The following is a 7,907-nucleotide window of genomic DNA, read 5'->3' as shown; positions in this document are numbered from 1 at the left end:
TACTAATGACTCATTCAGGGCCTCAATGTGGTAGTCTAGTGTCTAGCTATGTGGTTGCAGATTGCAACTCTCTCGCTTCACCCTCCCTTTCTAAAAACTACAATGGCTGTGAAACGTGCAAAAACTCGAACAGCCCGTGTTCAGTTTGACCGTTCTGGGCTTCAGCACATGCCGGTTCAACATGGTGGACGCCATGGAAGGCGACCCGCAGTGTCTGTAGATAAAAACAGCTCATTCTAAGGTAACAAAAACACAATGATTCCTATTTTCAGATGATTATACGCTAATGAACAGATACCTATGAATATTATATTCAATTTCAGCCAAATGTTCCACACTGGACCTCTAAAAGATGTGATCAGAGATGTCACCTTCACAGTAAGTCACCTCTGGACGGGAGAACTTCTATCCAGAAAGCTTCACCAGCTTTTGTCCAGCAGTGTCCCAGCTGCCATACCTGGAAACAATCAGTGTTTTTATTTCAACTTGTGGTATTGCTGGGGTTTTTCTCCATGTTTGGGCTGGCTGGTCCTGTCTCAGCTCCTAAGGGCTGATGTCTGAGTCTGGCAAGATTCTGAAACATTTTCTTTGTCTGGAGGTAATAGGCCTGGAAACACATGAAGTAAATGAGCTACAGTAATGACACCTAAACACTGAGAGGCTGAGGTTGGGAGATCCACTTGAGTCCTGTTTCAGAGAATGCTTTGCTCATCCTTTGGCAGCAGAATGAAGCTTGATGAGTGGACATAAGACGATTTCACCGGCCTCTGGAAGGAGGAAATGAGAATCTGTTCTTAATGTAAACTCTATTTTCCTGTAGCCCTATGACCCTGTGGCACCTGGGTAAGCAAACAGAGATTCTGGGCTAAAAATAGCCAGTAAAAGTGATCCCAGCTTCACTTGCAATGCAGTTTTCAGTCTTGTCCAGCCTTAGCCATGAGATCCTTGCGTGAAATGATAAATAGTTTATCACAAGTGACTGACTGAACCAGCAGCGGAGGTTGATGTGAGTTACACCAGTCTGGAATGTGGAAAATGTTTCTGAGATGTGATCATGTAGAAAGCTTGGGCTCTGAGTTCGGCTCAAAACGACTCAATTAGAAAAGGAGTGTATTGTATATTTGTATTTCTGCACGAGTGTGTTCTTGCACTGCCTAGCTGTGTATGCACATTTGTGTGTGTGTGTTTGAGAGAGAGAGAGAGAGAGAGAGAGAGAGAGAGAGAGAGAGAGAGGGGCAGTGCTACCTGAGCACCCATAATTGGTCTTAAAGTGTAGTTTTATTGCTCTGTTTTCAGACCTGCTATGCTTTGTGTTCAGCTTTGATTGAACTACATAGTTATGCAGTGAAATAATACTTGGGTAAGAAGACTGAAGAAGAATGAAGGGAAAAATGAAAACTATATGCTTATAGCCATATACATTTTTAAGTCTTGCGGTCATTAATACAGGTGTGAAGTCACCACCAATCATACAACAAGGTGATGTATTAGACTCTAGAGAGACGTAATTCTCAATGATTTATTATTATGATTGACCGCAGTTTATAATCCACACTCGTAGGCTTGGACAGGCAATAGGTCATTGTTGCATGTGAAATTTAAGTGACATTTGTTTTCCATAAACTTGACATGTTGACAGAAATTCCCTGCATCCTAAGTGAAGTGCTTATATAGACCACCTTTGTCATCTTCAGTCTGGCTCTAACAGTGGAAGCAGTCAGAGGAACTAATATGTTGCATTCAGTTTGCACAATGAAAAAATTAGACCTGTTTATTCATTCTGAGTGCAACTTTCCACTACAGTATCCTTAATGGTGACGTAATTACACTCACACCTGCACATGTAAACACAGAAAGAAACATTAACATGTGCACGTTGTCCCAAAGCCAAAACCGAAAGGCACACGTCTGGAGAAACAGAGGCAGTGAAACTGTAAATGTGAGCTTGTTAGTCCCGTGCATCACCCTACATGTGTACAAATGCATGCTGGGATTTGCTTACTCTTCCTCTGACCCTGAGTAGGGTTGCAGCGGTATACCGATACCATGATATACCGTGGTATCTAAATTAAGGGTTAAATATATATAATGTAAATATGAGACATAATATTTTGTGAAATTATTCTGTTAAGGTTTGTTGTAACTTATAATAATAATAGTAAGAATTGTGTAATACTGTATACTGTTAGCTCATGATGTTTTCTGAGACGGTTATCGTACTGTTAAAATCACATCCCATTGTAATCCTAACTCTGAGTTATTGAGTTATGATAGGATGGGTGAGTGGAAAAAGTGATGCTGACCTTCTAACAGACAGCCGTTCATATCCTCAAAGTCAAACATGTCTTGCACAAAAAACAGAGTAACGACCACAACAAAACCATAACAGCCATAACAGTCTTTTTTTTTCTTTTTTTTTTTTTCTTCCTTCCCCCTTTTTTTTTTTTTTTTTTTTTTTTTTTTTTTTTTTTCTTTTTTTTTTTTTTTTTTTTTTTTTTTTTTTTTTTTTTTTTTTTTTCTTTTTTTTTTTTTTTTTTTTTCTTTTCTTTTCTCCTTCCTTTCCTCCTTCTTCCCTTCCCCTTCCCTTCCCCTTCCTTTTCCTCCTTTTTTTTTTTTTGTTTTTTTTTTTTTTTTTTTTTTTTTTTTTTTTTTTTTTTTTTTTTTTTTTTTTTTTTTTTTTTTTTTTTTTTTTTTTTTTTTTTTTTTTTTTTTTTTTTTTTTTTTTTTTTTTTTTTTTTTTTTTTTTTTTTTTTTTTTTTTTCATTTCCCTTAAATTTTTATCTTTTTTTTTGTTTTTTTGGTTTGGGTTTTTTTATTTTTTTTTTTTCCTTCCTTGGCTTCCTCGGGGGGTGGGGGGGGGGTTTGGGGGGGGGGGGGAGGTTCAACTCCCCCCCCCACCCCTTGGTGGTTTTTTTTTTCTTTTTCGGGTTCTGTTTCCCCCTTTCTCCCGTTGTTTTTTTCCCTTTCCCCTTCCTGGGGTGTGGTTTTTTTTTTTTTTTTTTTTTTTTTTTTTTTTTTTTTTTTTTTTTCTTTTTTTTTTTCTCTCTTCCTCTTCTCTTTTCTTTTCGGGGGGGGTTTTTTTTTTTTTTTTCTCTTTCCTTTTTCCCTGCGTTGGTGGGTTTCCTTTTGGGTGGGTTGGGGGGGGTTTTGGGGCCCTTCCCTTTTTTTTTTTCTTTCCCTTTGGCTGGGGGGGGGTGGGGGCCTTTTTTTCGGGGGGCGGGGGGGGGGGGGTTTTTTTTTTTTTTTTTGGGGGGGGGCCCCGGTCTTGTTTTTTTTTTTTTTTTTCCCTTCCCCCCCCCCCCCCCTTTGTGGGGCCCGGCCCCCCTCCCTTTTTTTTTTTTTTGGGGGGGGGGGGGGGGGGGAAATTTTTTTTTTTTTTTTTTTTTTTTGCCCTCCCTCCCCGGGGGGGTTTTTTTTGGGCCTCCCCCCCCCCTCCCCCCCCGCCCCCGGGCCCGGGGGAGGGGGGGGCGCTCTGAGTTCCAGTCACGCTCTCCCGGCCACACAGCTCCCTTCATTCCAAGTCTCCCGTAACTCCTGCCTCCTCCTCGTTAGCCTCAACCGCTCCTGTATGTGGAAGATCCTGAGCCTATGCAGCTGGGTCACACCCGCCTCTCACTTGAAGAAGGAAAAGGCAGAGACTGAACCTTGTATGTACTGCGGCCAGCCAGGACACTTTGTCAGCCGGTGTCCAGTAAAGCCAGAGCTCACCAGTGAACGGAGGCATACTGGTGAGCTCCATCCTTGGTCCTGCCTCCCCTAAAAGGCCCAGCCTCACTGGTGAGTTCCTGCTGCCTTCTGGCTCCCACTCCATCGCCGTCCCGTCGATTCAGGGGCTGACGAGAGCATTATGGACCAGGCCCTCGCTCTCCGGCTTGGTCTCCGCCCAGAGAAACTGTCATTGCCCATCTCAGCCAGCGCCCTGGATGGACATGTGCTGGGAGGGTTACATCACAAACCAACCCCGCGCATGCCCTGCCGGGGGGCCACAGTGAGACCATCCAGTTCCTGCTCCTGTCTACACCAAGCCAGCCTGTCATCCTGGGGTATCCCTGGCTTCGCAGGCACAACCCCAACATTGATTGGACTACCTGTTCCATCCAGAAGTGGGGAGAACCTGCCAGCGGACCTGCCTCAGGATACCATCGCTGTCATCTGCTTCTCCTGTTCCTGCTCCAGCCCCAGATCTCATCGGAGTTCCAGCAGCTTATCATGACCTGAGAGAGGTGTTCAATAAAGCTAAGGCCACCTCTCTGCCACCCACCGCCCCCATGACTGTGCCATAGACCTACTCCCGGGCACTTCGCCTCCCAAAGGACGCTTGTACTCTCTCTGCTCCTGAGAGAAAGGCCATGGAGGAGTACATACAAGACTCCTAGCGGCAGGGATCATCCGTCCTTCCTCTTCACCTGCTGGTGCAGGGTTTTTCTTTGTGGATAAGAAGGACAAGTCTCTGCGGCCCTGTATAGACTATCGTGGACTTAATGACATTACAGTTAAGAACCGCTACCCCCTCCCACTCCTCTCCACAGCCTTTGAACTGCTGCAGGGGGCAACAATGTTCTCCAAGCTCGACTTGAGGAATGCTTATCATCTGGTTCGCATCCGGGAGGAGATGAGTGGAAGACGGCCTTCAACACACCAACTGGACATTATGAATATCTGGGATGCCCTTGGTTTGACCAACGCCCGGCCGTCTTCCAAACTTTGGTCAACGACCTGCTCCGGGATATGCTAAACAAGTTTGTCTTCGTTTACTTGGATGATATCCTGATTTTTCCCCGTAACCAGGGGGAGCATGTCACTCATGTCAGATCTGTCCTCCGCCGCCTCCTGGACAATTCCCTGTATGTCAAGACAGAGAAATGTGAATTTCATGTACCCTCAGTCTCCTTCCTGGGATACATCATTGCCAAGGACTGCTTGCAGATGGATCCAGCTAAGGTCTCTGCAGTGACCTCCTGGCCAGTTCCGGAGACACGCAAGCAACTGCAGCGTTTCCTGGGGTTTGCCAATTTCTACCGGCGTTTCATCAGAGGTTTCAGCTCCACTGCCTCTCCCCTCTCGGCCCCCTCACCTCATCCAAGACATCCTTCCGCTGGACTGACGAAGCACAAGGCGCCTTGACACCCTCAAGACTCGCTTTCCACTGCTCCCATCCTCCAGATCCCCGACCCTGATCGCCAGTTCATTGTGGAGGCGGACGCATCCAGCGTGGGGGTGGGGCGGTTCTGTCACAGCGATCCACCGTCGACCAGAAGGTCCACCCCTGTGCCTTTTCTCTCGCCGCCTAACTCCCGCGGAAAGGAACTATGATATTGGTAACAGGGAGCTTCTGGCGGTGAAACTGGCCTTGGAGGAATGGCGCCACTGGCTAGAGGGAGCTAAGGTGCCATTCATTGTGTGACTGATCATCGCAACCTGGAATATATTCGATCTGCCAAGAGACTGAATTCCAGACAGGCCCGCTGGTCACTGTTCTTTGACAGGTTTAACTTCACACTGTCCTATCGACCCGGGTCTCGTAACATCAAACCAGATGCACTTCCCGGCAGTTTCCTGAGTGTCCTGATGAAACGGTTGAGCCCTCCACCATCGTCCCAGCCTCCTGTCTCATTGCTTCTGTCACTTGGGAGATAGAGGAGAGGGTGCGGGCCGCCACTGAGGACCAGCCTGGTCCTAGTTCCTGTCCCCCTGACCGTTTGTTTGTTCCGGCTCACCTCCGCTCCGATGTGCTCCAGTGGGGGCATGCTTCCCGGCTCACCTGCCACCCCGGCATTCAGCGGACCCGAGACTTCCTGCAGCAGCGCTTCTGGTGGTCCTCAATGGAGGAGGACGTCCGAGGCTATGTCAACGCCTGTCCTGTGTGCAACCAGAACAAGACCTCTCGCCGTCCACCAGCCGGCTTCCTGCACCCATTGCCTGTTCCTCATCGCCCATGGTCACACATCTCCCTGGACTTTGTAACTGGCCTACCTACTTCCAAAGGTCACACTGCCATCCTCACAGTTGTCGACCGTTTTAGCAAGATGGTCCACTTCATTCCCCTTTCCAAGCTTCCCTCTGCCAAAGAGACAGCTGAACTGGTTCTCCAGAACATCTTCGCCTCCATGGACTGCCCACTGACATTGTCTCCGACCGGGGCCCCAGTTCACATCCATGTTCTGGAAGGAGTTCTGCAGTCTAGTTGGGGCCTCTGTCAGTCTGTCTTCTGGCTTCCACCCCCAGTCCAATGGGCAGACAGAGAGAATGAACCAGGACCTGGAAACCACTCTTCGCTGCTTGATCAACCACAACCCTGCTTCCTGGTCTGAACAACTGATCTGGGTAGAATATGCCCACAACACCCTCACCTGCTCTTCTACTGGACTTTCTCCCTTCAAGTGCGCCTATGGCTATCAGCCTCCACTGTTTGCCAACCAAGAGAGGGAGACTGCCTGCCCATCGGCACAAGCCTTTGTTCACCGTTGCCGCGGACCTGGGACCAGGCACGCACTGCTCTCCTCAGGTCTGCGACCGCTACGCTGCTGCCGCCAACAAGCACCGCACGCCTGCTCCCGCCTACCAGGTTGGCCAGAGGGTCTGGCTCTCCTCCCGTGACTTGCCCCTAAAGGTGGAGAACCGCAAGCTGGCTCCCAGGTTTGTTGGGCCCTTTCCCATTGCTCGCATCATCAACCCTGAGGCGGTACGTCTTCGGCTTCCCCGGTCCATGAAGATTCACCCGACGCTCCATGTCTCCAGGATCAAGCCAGTCCGAGAGAGTCCTCTGGTTCCTCCCATGCCGCCTCCTCCGCCTCCCTCAGCTCGTTGATGGCGGTCCGGTGTATGCTGTCAGGCGCCTCCTTCGCTCTCGCCGCCGTGGACGTGGGATGCAGTATCTTTTGGATTGGGAGGGGTACGGTCCGGAGGAGCGTTCCTGGGTGCCGGCTCGGTTCATTGTGGATCCTTCGCTTATTTCTGACTTTCACCGTCGGCATCCTGACCAGCCTGCCCCGTCCTCACTTCCGCCTTCTGCGGGCCCATCTGCTGATGGACCTTCTGTTCCTCTTGTCGGGGGGCACCGATGTGGCTGCCTCTTCCTGCTCATCTTCCTCTTCTGCTGCAGAGGACGGGACTCTACCTCTGAGGAATTTTAGCCCTCCTCCGGGCCCCCTCCACCCTCCCAGCTCAGGCTGGTACGCCTGGGGTCGTCCCTTGCTGGGGGTACTGTCATGATCCGTTCCTGGCTTTCCGTCCTACTGCCAGTTCTGCCAGTACTTTTCCTGTTCACCTGCCTGCCACTCTCACCTCATCAGTGCAACCACCTTCACCTGTGTTCCCTCACCTGGTTTAAACCCACTCTGTTCACTCAGTCTCTGCCAGATTGTCTTCAGCAGCATGCAAAGCTCTCTCGCAGTATTTTCCGGATTGCTTCCTTGGTTTCGACCCTACTTGTCCTTGACCCGTCCTCGTCGCCCCTGCCCAGGTAACCTGAACTGCCCTTCTGTCCCTGACCCCTCTGCCTGCTCACCCCTCGTCTGTCTCCAGTTTGCTTGGATTCCCTCCCTGGAGATCTCAACTAGAAAGTCAGACTGTTTTGCTTTGTGGATTGTTCCTGTGTACTTGCTGTGGATTTTACGACCCTGCTTGGTCAATAAACTGTCGAACTTTGCCAACGCTGGTCTCAGTCTGTGCTGTTCTTGGGTCCAATCTCACACCCATTACAAGTCTTTAATATAAAACAGCTCAATGTTGGAAACAGTGAACAGTGCTCTGAATATGATTAACATTAGACATCAAACACCAAACAGATCTCCAATCTGTGCTATTTAGACTTTGAGAGACTTTGTCTAGACTTCACGCGTTTAGTCTTGTGTTGCACATGTAGGATAAAGCAATAGTGACGGCGCAGTAGGAATAAGACAATAAGA

This window comes from Dicentrarchus labrax, unplaced genomic scaffold, assembly GCF_905237075.1.
Source record: "Dicentrarchus labrax unplaced genomic scaffold, dlabrax2021, whole genome shotgun sequence".
Taxonomy (NCBI): domain Eukaryota; kingdom Metazoa; phylum Chordata; class Actinopteri; family Moronidae; genus Dicentrarchus; species Dicentrarchus labrax.
The sequence above is the reverse complement of the archived record's forward strand: the minus strand, read 5'-3'. Positions refer to the sequence as shown.